Below are 14,378 nucleotides of genomic sequence, written 5' to 3'. Positions count from 1 at the left end.
CAAGCAATAACAATCCCACATTAGTTTGTGGTAGGTATGGCTCCCTGTTAAGAAAAATAGCTTACTTTTTGTTTTTCCATTTTCCTACAAAACTAACTGTTCTTCCTCAAAGACTGAAAGATGGTGAAATGAAAAAAGCATAAGCAAGAGAATGGAATGAATGAGAGATACAACTTGGGAAAATGGAAAGAAATGGAGAGTGGGAGGAAAAAGAAAAGATTGGGATGAGAAGAACAGAGTAAGGTGGACAAGGTGACAAAAGAAATACCTCATCACAAAGATAATATTTCTAGTGGAAGAACAGCATAAGTTGGGTAAATGAGCTCTTGCTTGAACTATCAAGCTTTCACAGAACAAACTGTTGGGAGGCCATCTTACTGTGAATTTTTTCCAGTTACACTCAATTTCCCAGCAGGACTCCAACCCCTAGGATGGCATCTTCTGCACTGGTAGATCAGTGTGTACAATACTATACGAAGTTATTATTCTCTTCCCATACAAACTCCTGAAAGTTCTCAACCCCTCCAAAGTCTGCCATTATGGGATTTACCACATGGTCAGGGGTGACTGAGAACTCACCTCAGAGTTTTGCTCGTACCAGAGTGTCCCTTAGTCTAACACAGTGGGCTCTGGTCAGACCTGCAGGGATGGAATGCTCTTAATTTTTCATTTGTTTAGCAAAATTAGGTGTTCATTAGTGAAATGAGCATATTAATATTTACTTTCCTGGCCAACAAAAGGGTTGTTAAAACTAGTTATGCCTTAATCTACCACATGCATAAACAAAATTAAAATCAACATGACTTAGCATATGCTTTAGTTTGTTACCATAAGCTTTATGGCATTATGAGGTTTGATAGAGGTTAAGGGATCCCAGTTGTGTTATCACTCTGCAATCTTATTTTATACCTTCATGTTCTTCTATGTCTGGAAACTTGCCCAGTTTTTGAAAGTAGTTTTATTAACAAGAATTTGCATTACCTGTGATTTAGCCTAATTTGCTATTTCCAGATAGTTTAGTTTTTAACTTGCCTTTCAAGGAAGTCACAACTTCTAGGCACAAAAAGAAAGGAGCACAGGGATAAAATAAAGGGAAGAAAACTAGTAGTGGGGTCTGAAGTTACTAAAAATCTTTAGAATGAGGAGGGAAGCAACATGATCAGCATTTGCATTAAATTTTGGAAGTCTTAAAGGTCTGCTGGTTGCTTTAAAAAATATTTGATACAGAATTTCAGGATTCATTTTCTCCATAAAACTAGCTTTGGTTTTCTTCCTTTGTGGATGGTGGCAATGAGAAAGATGCTGCTTCTCTTTCTCTTGGTGTGCTCCTCATTGTTAGGAATATCAGTCTTTTGGTGAGCAAAACCTGCAAGAGATCTTTTCCATTTGCTTTGGACATTCAAAGTCCATTCCTGTCTGAGTACAGCTGCTCTTCAGAGTCCCTTTTTTGAAGAGATGATTCCTGTGACAGACTTGCTGTACCAATTTGTAATCCTCTCACATAAATGTCAGAACAATTAGTAAGACCAAAATATTTCATGTCAATAAGTATTCCTTATGCAAGATACATTTGATTTGACTTATTAGACTTATAATAGCTGTATTTCCTTACTTCCCAAATTAACTTCTGGTGCTAGTTAGTGCTTTACGAAAAAGTTTCTTAATTGTTGTCCCTTAGCAAAAGATAGTTCAATTAGTTATTTTTTACTGATGTATCCTGAAAAAACCCCTGAATATCCTCTCATAACCTTCTTGAAACAAAGATATTTTTAGTTTAGAAGCTCCAGGCAAAAAAATATTGAAAGGGGCCTATCAAGAGGCTTATTTTGACAGTTCTTTTCTTGTAAAAAAAAGTCAGAATCTGCTTTTCATATCACTTGAAGATATAATATTGGGTTTTGCACAGGCAAGATTGTCCATCCTCTGACTAGGCTAATGTCAATGTTCATGGAGGCTGCTTTTAGTAAGTAAGCTTCCCACACCACTAATGACTTTTCAGTTCCATTAGTCTGCTATTTCAGGCATTATTGATTAATGCTGTAAGTAGATTTATTTCTGTTCCTAGAGAGTAAAGGATTGGCACCTCTGTTTGATGAATGGTATCTTAGTGCTTGCTTTGGTCAGTTCAGTGCTGACTCCTTCCCTTCCTCTGCTCTTGTCTGCCCCCTTTCTTATGTTTTTTCTAATACCAACTTAAATGTTAGGCGCTTTCCATCTGCCTTCTCTGTAAGAGAAATTTGCACTAAACTTGGAAAGTACAGAGTAGTACAGAAATGAGAAACTTCATACAGGTGCAGCAATGTTTTTTTCAAGTTAGCAGGGTGATGTTTCATTTGTGCTCCTCCTTCCAGAGCCTGACTCTGCCCATGGCTGCTTTGCTCCCCAGGGATCAGGGCTGCTGCTGGCACTGTGCAGGCTCTTCAGCCACTGAAGCAGCTCCTTATCCCACCACTCCCAGCTCCCAGATTCTCTGGATTTCCCAGCTACATGGGATGACTTGGTGCTGGATTTCTCCCAATTAATCCAGGACAATACAGTGCACTTTGGGTTTGTGACCAAGCCCCATAAACCCAGATCCAGCTCTCCAATCTCTTGAATTCAAAGACGATGAACTTTGGCTCCTTTTATCTTTTTAACTAGTAACTTATTACACTGTATTTGTTCTTCTAACTATCATTTAGTCTGCACTTTTGAATTGCTTTATATGTTGAATACCTGAACTTCAGTCATCAGCACCTCTGTTCAGTACAAGCTATATATCTTTGGCTGTTTTCTGCATACTGTTCTACAGCTGTCTGATGGCTTATGTCCCTGGAGACTTACAGACATTTTACTCTTTAATAGAGTATATAGCTCATCACCTGCCCTTTGAAGTCTCTCACTATTTCTGTTGCACAGCTATAATAATTTGACTTCATATTTTGCTGTCAGCACTGATAATCTACAGCATCTTTCAAAGTCGGGGGGTTTTAAAGTAGTTAAATGGTATTTTTGGGAAATCCTACTTAATATCAGGTTTTCAAATGTCTGTGAGGTTCAGTCATTCAAGTTAATTCTCATCTTTTAGGATGTATCACCTCCATCAGCTGTGGGACAGAAACACAAACATCACATGCCTGTGTAAATTAAGACTTAGGACTTTCATATAGAAGTTAGTGCAGGTGATTGTAAAATAAGAGTTACAGAAGTTTTAAATGTACCTGGTTTCGCGTGTCTGCATGGTGTTTTTCTGTTAGACCTGTCACCTGATAGCTGTTATTTTTCTGCAAGGAGACAGAGGGAAGTATGTATTAAATGAAGGAGAAAGTTCCTCAGCTGGGGACAGGTGGTTAAAAAAGCTTTCCTTCCTGTGAAGGAAAAATATTTAAATTAATTTAAATAAGCTGAGTAATTTCTATCTTTTGGTAAATAAATAAGTTGTATCCTGAATTTAAACAGTGTCAACCTTCTGCCTCATGCAATTCTAATTATAAGAAAACAAATTGCAAATTATTCCTCAGAGTTTAGTTAGGCAAGTACCCTGCACAAAAGATCACCAGCATCTTTGACTCCTTCATATGTATTTTCAGAAAAGTACCTCAAGTGCCCTCACAATCAATATATAGGTGAAGTTCCAGAACCAGGGTTCTGAAATGCTTATGCACAGATGATCATTAAAGGACTAAAATACTCATCTTCCTGTGAGTGGATGTTTCTCATATATCCATAACTCCACTGGCTACCAAAAATTAAGAGCCTGGTCTGAGTGGAATAGTTGGAGAAGGAAAAATAGTCCCTCTGAAGTCTCCCCTTCATTATTTTTCTGTGGTCAGTGAATCATGATGAGTCTTTATTGCTGTAATTTCAATAAGCAAAGGTAAGAAATTCAGAAGTACCATAAAAGTACAAGAAAAGCCTGAGAAACAGCAGTGATTAGAAACTATTCCCATGTTTATATTGCATTACTGTGTTAGATTTTTAGTTCTGTTCAACCTCTCCATTCTTAGGCCTAATTCTTATATAAAAACCATGTTCCTAAATCTTCAGGTAGTCTGGGTGCTTCAGTTGCAGGCACTTCTCTGGAATGTGAATCTCAGCTCTAATCATCAAACCTTGAAAAGCTGAGCTTTTAGTAAAACTATCTGGGATATTAAAAAAAAAGTTTCATTAAAATTGGTGAAGCAAGAATTCATTTTAAGAGGAATAATTTCTCTCCCAATAATTAGAAGAAAGGAAGGAAAGGGAGCTTGTGTCTCAGCTGGTTCATTCTTGCAACTCTTTTGAAAGGCACTAGCATGTCAGGAAGAGAGTTGCTAAGCTGAGCTGAAAACTGGTTTTGTAGTATGACTGTGTTTTAAATTATACAAAGCCTTCCAAGAGAGGCTGTGTTAGCTTTCAGATTTCTGTGCTTGTGCTCAAGCTAAAGAGCAATTTAGCTTGGATCAAAATAACTTCATGGTTCAGACTGCAGCCTTTCTTTTCCCAGACTTTTGCACTGACAACTTGAAACTATATTCCTACCTACATCCTGAATCCTTTTACAAACCCACAAAAGCCCCATCAATGTTTGAGTTAGATCACTGAAATATGGGTTGAGAAGCACAGATTTGCTGAGCTGCATGCTGTTTGAGGCTGCAAGAGTATTTTAGGGAAATCTCTCCGTATTCTTGCACTCTTTCCTGGAATGCTGCTTTCAGTCACTGGGTTTGGGGTTTGACACACCTTTGGACTGACTCATAATGGCCATTCTCATACCCTACTGTTTATGCTCAGAAAATAGGTCTGAGCTTCTTTGGTATTGAACTTAAGAGTGCTGCCATGAGGTTTTTTTGTTCATGGAGTAAGCAACCATTATCACTGTTGCCTTGTTTGCAGTATACCAGAGCAGACTGAGTTCTCTGCAGTTGTCTAATGATAGTAACAAGTTCTGATTGTTGCCAAGGAAGTTTCTCTCTGAACTGAGAGATCAACAGCCCTGCACTCTCACTCTAAAAGAAATTCAAGAAAGTAATTGTGCCACAAGTAAATGAATTTGAAAACAAAGAGACTTTGTGGGCTTTTAAGTATGTCCATGGTCAGGAATATAATAGCAAAAGTTTGTCCTGATTGCATGGTTAGGATGTTTTGAACTTCATTTAAATTTGTGAAGACAGAAGTGACTGTATTTGTGTTATCTCTTCTCCCTGACTAATATGTATTATAAATTAATACTAAAAAAGTAGCATTTTCACCTCTTGAGTGAAAGGCAGCAGCAATACATTTGTTTAGTAAAATATATGTGCAATAAGGGCAAAGGCTTAACTTTTTGGCCGGACAGAGTTTTGTTTTGGTGGGGGGAACAAGAGAGGATAAGAATAATTATTAAATTACATTTGGTAACTGAAGCTGCAAGAAGGGATAGAAGCACACAAAGAAAATGTTTTTGTGACCAGGGAAAAATGCCTCTTAAATGCCCATTTTTTTGTTGAGGTGTTCTGTGGTCTTAAGTTTCATTACTGAAACTCTGTTTAGAAAAGAGCACATTCATTTTTCTCCCTAGGAAATGAAGTAGCTGAGTCATTCATTGGAAGTGAGATAAGGCCTAAATCTGATGATCATGAATCCACTTGTTTATAACACAGGGAGAGGTCAGTCACTTCCTACTGGTGGCATCCTTTCAGTTTGTACAAGAAGGAAACTGTATGGTTGCATGCAAAAATCACTCCAGTATCCTGGGCACTCAAGCCCATACTCAAAGTTTGATGTTGTTCATGTGTTTTCTTTTTTCAAGCACATTTTTAGCCATCTGGAAAGAGCAGATAGAGGGCAGTGCCCAGAGTTCCCTATCACATATATGAATTTCAGGATATTATTTCAGTGAAAATTTCTTACAGTAAGTAGAGGTGACATGGTTGTCTATGTTGGTCTGCTGTGCAGCAAAATTATCCCCCAATTATGTTTTTATGGTTTGCAACATCATCTGCAAGTCATAAGCAGGAATTCCAGTTCTGAAGAGAGTAGGCAGAATCATAAAACTAAAGTAAGAAACTGCAGTTTGACTTTCTGAGGATTGGTGCCAGTATTTATCACTTCATACAGGTTTGCTTCTGAGGTCTGTATGTATTCAGAAGGGTTACTCTTTTGCTTTTTAAACTCTGAAAACCATTTTTAGCTGTCCAAAACAGAACACTGACATTTTCTTGTAGTCATACTGAATTATTCATGCGTTCACCCAAAAAATTAAGCTGAGTATATTTGTTAAGCAAATTCATGGCATTACCAAAAAATGGTAATTTGCATTTGCATTGCTCTAATATTTAGAAATGTTAGGCAAGTCAAAACACCATCCCAGCATGGAATAACAAGTCTCTGCTCCAAAGAGCTTGTTATCAAAGTACAAAGAGACAATACATGGAGATGCACTGGCAGGGGAGGGGCAGATAAAATCAGACACTATAGATCAGTGGTGTCAGCATGGCCAGCAGGCTGTGTGTGCTGCAGCCCAGCTATTGTCAGTGTCTCTTGTTGCCACTGCCACCAGCATGCAGAACTGCATGGAGACAAGCAAATCATGCATGTTGGAAACTGTTCAGGGAATGATGGAAATGGGCATCACTGGCTGACAGGATGAGAGAGCTGGCAAGCCAGAGCTGTCTGAATGATGATAGCTTAGCTGGAGATAGAGAATCTATCAAGGCTTTTAAAAGTGAAAACCAGAATATCTATCTGATTTGGGAGAAAAGAAGGATGGAGGGTTATCAAAGAAGGGGATGCAGAGCAGCCACAGTTAAAGAAGGGAGCTGGGAGAGGATAGGATCAAAATGAAAAGGGCTTAGACTCACTCACTGTCTTGCTTGTACACTTGCATCCTGTCTGCAAACTTGTGATAACTGTCCTGTACTTCCCATTAATTAAGGTTGGAGTAAAAGGATGTCATAGCAACTGAAACAGAAGTCACTGAAGATCCCGAGGAGGCATTTAGCAGAGTAGGTATCAATAAAGGCCACACTGCAGAGCTAAACAAAGAAGAATGTGTTCGTTTAGAGGCCCTGTGTGGACACTTGGGAAATCAGAATCCATGGTGATAACAGGCTGGATGACAGCCCTAGCAGAAGAGTTTCTAAAGAAACAGATATTTGGCTTTATGCTTCTGTACACTGAGAACCTCTGATAGTATATCTGCACTGCATTCTGCTCTAGCTTAAGCATTAGGTCTGTTTGATTTCAGACTCTGTGTGAAGAGTTTCAAGTTGCAGCAGGGACAAACTCCTCAGAATGTCTCTGTTCTCAGTGGCCATTACAGAATCCTGCCCAAATCTTGTACATAGTTGCAGCTGAAGCAGCATTTAGTGCAGGCTACTGCTGCATCTTTTGTCTTGTGTAGGACACTGAAATTTCTTACAGGCTCAGATGAAATATTGTCTGGCAATTTTAATTTCCACTTGCTCATAGGCTCTTTTCAGAAACAATTCAAATACAAGATTTGGAAAATTCAGTGATGTTAGTGAGTGGTCTGTTTCTTCCTTCTCATCCTGCTCCAGTTTCTGAAAGCACTGGGCACAGTGCAGTCTAGAACAGCAAAACAGGGCATCTGCAATGGCTGGGAGCAGCTGAGATTTGAGATGCCTGCTTATTAGTGCACCAGTAGAATTTCCTCCCAACAGTGACTTGACAATTGTGGTTTGCTTTTTTCACCTACATAACCACTGATGGTATTTCTTGAAATGATAAGGTTTCTTTCACAGAGATGTTGTAAGACAAGATTTGTGTGGCAGAAAAAGTAATTGTATAGCCATCAGGGCAGCAAATGTACTCTCTGCAGATAATTTGTGGATAATAGTGCTATTATCTAAGGAAAAAAAATGATAATTCTTTAACACCAAGTGACATCCCACTTTGTTTACCCTCTGGTTATCATGAACTATTATTTCTCAAATACCTGGGTATAAATATTGAGTGCTGTGTGTGGATAAAAATTGCTTCATAGTGTTAATCTTTCCTTAGTCTATTCATCAGAGATCTCTCCATTACTGTCCTCTGTCTTACCTGGCAAGATATTTCTGCAGCTCCTCCCACAAGAGGCTCAAGTCACTGAGTTCTGTATATTTCATAAGTAACTACCATATAGGCAGATGGGAGTAAAAACCAACAATCAAAAACCAAACAGTCCCAGTAGTTCTTCCTATAAGCAGTACAAGTTCTCTGCCAGTGCTGACCAAATCCTGGCACAGCTGTGCACCTCTAGTGGCAGCCAGCATTTTGGTAGGGGGAAAATGCTTGATACAATTTCTCTGCAATTTTCTTTCTCACTCCTTCCCTGTCAATAATCCTCCTCTTATTGGCATAGTATAGTAGCTGGGAAACACACAATTCTGCTGTATCTCTGCATGAGCAAATCTTTTTAAATGCCTGCTTTTAGCAAAAATTACAAAGCAGCTTCGACACCACCATATGCTGATCCCACATTTCAGCCCACTGTAGACTGACTTGTATGTGACAGAGACATGATTTATTAAGGGGAAGAGAGTAACAAGGGAAATATTCTTTAAGTTTTGTATCTAATTTTTGCCCAAAAGATGGGGCATTTTTTCTGGAATGATACAGCAACTTTTCAATTGTTTTTTAAATATGATTTCTCCCTGCCAGCAATAGGCACTAAGCTGTGCCAGCATGATCAGCTTTAATTCACATATGTGAGAAGGTGAGAGCTCTTATTGGGCACTAGAAGTAGGGAAGCTTCCAGCTGAAACTGTTTGAAAAGAGTTTGGGTAACCAGAGTTCCTTGGAGAAGGGTAGGCTTTGCAAAGAGGTTAAGCCATAGGAGACAGGGAAGGATGAATCTGAGGGCTCCCTCCACAAACAAGGGTTCAGAGGCTTTTTTTTTTGGAGGCACTGCAAATCCAACTTGGCTGGTTTTGAGGACTCTGTGCAACATCTTTGTGTTCAGATTCTGTGAGGAAGGACAAGAGGGACAGAGGTGGGCTGAGCCTTTCAAGCCAGCTGCCCTTGAAGCCATGAACCCCCAGAGGAAGCTGGAAACACAACTGGGGGAACTCAGGAGAGAAGCTGCTGGATTGTGCCTTCCATAGACTTGCAGCCTAATGCCATTTACAGGGCTACATTCAGACTGTTGGAGAGATCACTGATGGAATCTTTTCATCTCAGTGGAAAAGATTTTGGTTTTGCTAAATATTAGAAAAAATCTTGTGTTTGAAAGGACTTTTCTAAACCATCCTTTCTGGTCTGGCCCTTCGGTACTTGGCCTAGCCCTGGGATTCTCCATCTCCTGCTGTGGGGCTAAACAGCCCAGAGTTAGAGCTTGCTGGCTGCACCCTATAGTTTATGCCTTTGCTGTTCACCATAGATCTTGGCTACCCTACAAAATTAGAACTACCCATGAGGTGAATTATTCACTTGTACAGCACAATAGAAACCATGTTGATTTGATTTACTGTTTTCTATTTTGTCTATTGATCTTTGAGGACTCCCAAGAGTATGTCCCATGAAAGGCCATACAGAACGTTGCATTCAGTTTAACAATTTTATTTACAAAGGGTCTTCTTGCCTCCTGTCCCCTTGCCAAGTTGCTTCAGGCCTGAAGAACTAAATTTAATTTTTATGATTAATAGAGCACACAGAAGATATATATTGCACAGTTCTCTCCCTGCCTTGTTATTTGGGGTGCCAAAATTGCAGTGCACTCTCTGAGAACAGCTAAGAAGTGGGAGAGCTCCCCTCTGACAGATCTTAGCTGTTAAAAGGCAAAAAGAACACAGATGGTTGAAACCAGAGTTTTGTGTAAAACGAGCAACCAGTTTTCACCTGCATATCCAAGCAGATATATTTGTTGCAGGTACCAGTACAAAAATAGGGCCCTAAAAATGCTTCTGAGAGAAACATGTTTTCAGAGGTTGCAGCCACTGAGAAGCAATACCAAATGAGATACCCAGGGCTCACACTATCCAGGGGGAGCTGTGTGGGGAAGGCTGCTGTGGACTCAGATTTTTATAGCGTGATTTTGCCTTTTGAAAGGCAGATACTGCAAATAAATGGACACTCAAATGAAAAATCAATAGTTCTGCCCTTTATCCTCATTATAGGATTACCTAGCATGTCTGGAGAGCAAGCAGAGCATATTTTGAGTCCTGAGAATTGTCTTCCCCAAGATGTTTTCAGGAATTGTTGCTATTATTCCCCACAGCACAATGGGTAAAAAAAATACAATCACTCAACTTATTAGCAATGCCAAACAACTTTTTGTGAATGCCTCCTTTGTGGGAACTCCAATCCCAGACCTGTGTCTGCACTCAAAGAAAAGTAGAACTTTACCTTTCTCTTTTCTGAGTAGTCTGTTCCTCTTTCCATATGCTGGCCTTGGAAACCTAGGTGATCTTTCAGAAAGTTGAAAGAATCCCAGGTGAGCTTTTGTAAAGGTGCCTCAAAGTCATTAATGCCTAGCTGACCATGCCCCTGGTCTTTTAACTCTCCCAGCATTTCCCAAAAGCAGTCTGCTTATCTTGTAGGCAGCAGATTACCTGTTCTTGCAGTGCACTCTGTATTCCTGGAGATGAACTAACACCTAATTCCCCCCACAGCTGCCAGCCAAAGAGGAGGAAAATGAGTTCTTTTCCCATCATTGTGAAAGAAATCTTATACTCATTTGTACTTTAATTAAGTTTTATCCAGACATTATCTTTCCCTTTTTCTGTTAGACAATTTTCCCAGTTTCCTGGAAGGGTCCTGGAGTCTGTGGTCTTTCTGCTATTTTTGCCTGTAATTTATAAACAACTGTCAGCAGAAGTAAATTATCAGCAGCAGGAGGTTGCCTTGGGTCTGTCTGAGCTGGAGCTCACTCTGACACCACAGCCCTCCCTGAGCTGTGCTGGTACCCAGAAAGGTGCTGCTCACTGCCCAGGGCTTTGGCTCTGCCTCAGCAGTGCTGGCACTGCAGCAATGCTGCCTCTCCAGCGTTCCCCCCTCACCTGTGGGCTGGGGGTGGGCAAGCTCTTGGCAGGGGCCATGGCCAGGAGAGCAGATCCAACTGACCAAAGGGATATTCCATGTCTTTATGATGTCGGCTCAGCAATGAAAGGAGGATGCAGGAGGCATTTGTTATTACAATATTTGTTTTCTGGGATAACTGCTGTGCCTACTAAGGCTCTGCTTCCTAGGTATTGGCTGGCCAACTCCTGCTGATGGGAAGTAGAGAAATAAGTATTTTCTTTTTCTCTGCTTCCACACACAGTCTTTGCTTTTGTTTTATTAAACTGCCATTATCTTGAGCCACAGGTTTTTTCTATCTAATTTTCTCCTTCCCTCCTCATCCTGCTGAAGAAGGGGGAGGGATGGAGTAGCTTGGTAGGCAGCAGGCATCCAGCTGAAAGCAGGACTCTCAAGGTGGGAAGGCTGTTCTCACCATAGTTCAATGTGACAGAATTCTGAGACATTAATGCCAGAAAGGTTTTCCTTTTTCTACAAGTTACTGGATGGCAATTGAGACCTGGGCCATAAGCCAGGTGAACTTTCTGCGTGTTTCACACACTGAACTTGTGGCAGAAATGTTGGAAAGCTTTAGAATGAGTTGATGCCTTTGGAAAGTACCTGGGGTCATAAACTGATATGTTTTCTCCATTAGGCTTCCCAGAAATACAACAGAGGTAAGCTTTTGGTAGAGAATAAGCAAGGGAGAGAGAGAAGCCAAATTTCCCTCCTGATCCACAAGTCTAATGTTCTGATTAACTTGAAGTGAAATAGCCTTAACTATAAAGAAAAACAATTATTGCTCAACAAAATACTTAGAACTGTTACCGCTAGTTTAACACTGCATATAAAGCAAAGAAAACCTGAAAGAAAAAAGTTTTGTGAGTGTATTGCTGCATGTCTTTGTCCGACTTCCTGAGCCCTGGGGACAGAGAGTGAGGTATCTCATACTTCAAACCTTGTACAGTTATAGGATGATTCCTCTCCTTCCATGGAAGTGGAGTCATCACACATAAAACAGGGCAGCTGAATTGCCTCTAGCAATAGGCCATAATAAAGGATCACACAACTGCCATCAAATGAGAACATCTCCACTGGCCATGAATCTGACTGTTAGGTCCCATTTTCAGAAATAGTTTCCTTAGCTTGCAAGAGCCTAGCATTCAGAGAAGCAGAGTCCTGAGGCTAAGGAAGGATACCAAATGAGCAGCCCTCTTTGGACTAGCCTCTGCTTCCCAGTGGGAAAACTTTCTTTCTCTCCTTTATACTGCATATTTTTTCGTACTATGCTCTCAGGAACTGCTGAACTAATCCAAGTAATCCTTCTGCAAAGGTGTGTATTACACCAAATTTAATGAAGCAGGAAGACAGCTTCTATAATGTTTAATTTACTTTAAAAATATATATTTATTCTATGATTTGATTACTCTGACCAACATATTACAGGCTCCCTAAAAATGCCAAAAAATCAGTGCTTCCAGGCTAACTGGAAATGAAATATTTTTAGTGCGTTAACTCGTTAAGATGAAAGGAAATAAGAAGGAAGAAAAATGTCATTTGTGACCCAGGGAAAAGGGGAACTTTATGTACAAGCTGTATGTAAACAGGATTGAATGCTGGCATTGTCCAAAACTAAGACATAAAGCAGAAAACTAAGAGGATCTAAGCAATGAGAATGTCAAGTCAAAAATCATGTGGTCTAATATTTATGCTTGTCTTGAAGATTGTATGTCTGAAACTTTGTCTTATCAGTTTGACAAGATCAGGATGCAACTGTGCAACTCCTTTGAGTACAGAGCTCACACATGGGAGAGCTATCATTGTCTCATTTCTCTGCACATCAATTTCTGTACTTTCTGCTCTACTCCTCGATAAACTTCCTTTGAAGATGTACAAGCCTTTGCCAGTTTCATTTTGTGGCTTTCTGTAATGACATCTCCTGACTATTTAGTAGTAAAATGCAAAATTATCTTCCAAAAATGTCCTGTCCCCCAAAAAGTCCAACACCACTGTTTGCTGCAGCATCCTTACGGTACAAGCACTGTGCATGCACAGAGGGGTGGATTTGGAGTTCAGATTGATATCTTTTGAAGTTTGTACATTTATGTCACATCCACCATTGTCACAGAGAGAGAGAAGGGAAGAGCACACTCTACAAAGTGACCACAGAATCTCAGACATTGGCAAAGGTGAAACTAGTCAGTGGATCAGCCGCCTCTGGGTGCAGTTCTGCCACAGCTGGTTTAAATCTGGCTTGGTTGTGGCTACCAACACTGCAGGGCAGGGACAGTCAGTGAAATCTCTCTGCCTTTCACAATGGACCTGCTAATAATTATTCTTAGGGTTTGAGAGCCTGTAGAGTCTAAGAAGTGTCTCTACTGGTTAATGTTCAGTGGCCTGGTGACAACAAGGATTGTTTCCCTCCTTAAATGACTAACAAAAGGATTGTTTCCCTCCTTAAATGACTAACAAAAGGATTGTTTCCCTCCTTAAATGACTAACAAAAGGATTGTTTCCCTCCTTAAATGACTGTCAAGGGAAACTGCAACACTCTAGGTGAGTGCCTTTCATTAGAGGCATGGCTCCCATTCACACAAAGAAATGCAATCCTTCAGTTTATGGTTAGGTACTGCAGGTGTTCATTTAAGGAAAGGTACGTGGGCAGAGCTGGGGGAATGCAGTTCCCACCATTACTAACACAGCCTTCTCACAAAGGCTTTCCAGTAACAGTTCACACCATCTATTTTTAATACCAACTGCAGTGAAGCTAATAGCTTGCATCAGGGTCGTTTGGACAGTGGCTGGAAGGCCTAAACTCTGTGATACTTAGGCTGCAGTATCTGCTGGAAGAGCTTTTTCACACACTGTGCCTAATTCTCTGTTGCAATTAAACTTCACTTTACAACAGTAATGGGCCTTCAACTGGGAATACAGCAATTCACGTCTTTGCACAGTGGAATGTAAAGCCAGATTTGTGTGAATGAGAATCCGTTCGTGTGTACTTACCTAAACACTACTGAAAAGAAAGCAGGCAACTCTTGAAACAGATGGATGTTTTCTACCTAAGGTATCGTGTGCAGAGTTTTTTTGTTTTGTTTTTTAACTAAAGAGTAGAAAAGGATGATGTCAGGTTTTATCCCTATGTTTTGTTTATTTTTAGAAGTAGACCAACAAACAACCATGACCTTAATTCTGCAAGACAGAAGTGCATACAAGCGCATTGTTAAATATCAGAATCTATTTGAATTCTGACAATTTCAGCAGAACTGTACACATGCATCGTCTTTAAAAGCAGACTAAAAAAACTAACTCACCAATATGGTGAAAAAGAACTATATACTTAAGACAGATTGAATTCCACCTTTTAACTTCTTTGTCTTCATAACAGATAGTGTGGGAATAGCATTACAATTCAGACATAAATTGGTCAAAGGTAAAAA

At 40.0% G+C, this 14,378-nt stretch overlaps 1 protein-coding gene across 2 annotated transcripts in view; it reads right to left on the bottom strand.

Annotated features, from left to right (window-relative positions):
• Positions 1-14,378, bottom strand: part of WAPL (WAPL cohesin release factor) — a 134,875-nt gene that overhangs the window by 86,263 nt on the left and 34,234 nt on the right. The window lies entirely within an intron of this gene.

Source organism: Agelaius phoeniceus, chromosome 9, assembly GCF_051311805.1.
Source record: "Agelaius phoeniceus isolate bAgePho1 chromosome 9, bAgePho1.hap1, whole genome shotgun sequence".
Taxonomy (NCBI): Eukaryota; Metazoa; Chordata; class Aves; order Passeriformes; family Icteridae; genus Agelaius; species Agelaius phoeniceus.
Note: the sequence above shows the minus strand (reverse complement) of the source record. Positions and strands in the feature narration are given on the sequence as shown.